Below are 511 nucleotides of genomic sequence, written 5' to 3'. Positions count from 1 at the left end.
ATTTTAAAAAAATTATTACAAAATAAAATTTAAAAATATTTTAAAATTTTTTATTAAAATTTAAAATAAAAATATACTTTATTCTAAAATAATATATATACGGACTAATATAAATTTGCACTAAATAAAATTTGTAGTTGGCAAGCAGTTTAATGATGAAGAGAAAAAGCAGCAAATGGGGTGTGCAATGCAATGGCCTACACTTCTCTCCACTTGACCACTTGTCCTTTTCTAGTTTTCTGGCCCTTTTTGGATTTTCTCTCCAATTAAGATACGTATGTCTTGGCTACTCCATCATTTCTCTAGACAATACAAGTACAAATATATCTTTCATAGATATCTTCCATTCTTAAATCTATGTTTCTATGTGCTTTACTATTAATCATAGCTTTTTAATTATGATCTAATTAAACTAACAACCACATCAACTACTATACTCACTAGTTTCTAGCACCTATCAGTATGACGATCAAATAAAAAATAAGTTTATATAAAAAAATTTCTGGTACTA

Source organism: Arachis ipaensis, chromosome B03 (genome assembly GCF_000816755.2).
Source record: "Arachis ipaensis cultivar K30076 chromosome B03, Araip1.1, whole genome shotgun sequence".
In the NCBI taxonomy this organism is placed as follows: domain Eukaryota; kingdom Viridiplantae; phylum Streptophyta; class Magnoliopsida; order Fabales; family Fabaceae; genus Arachis; species Arachis ipaensis.
Note: the sequence above shows the minus strand (reverse complement) of the source record.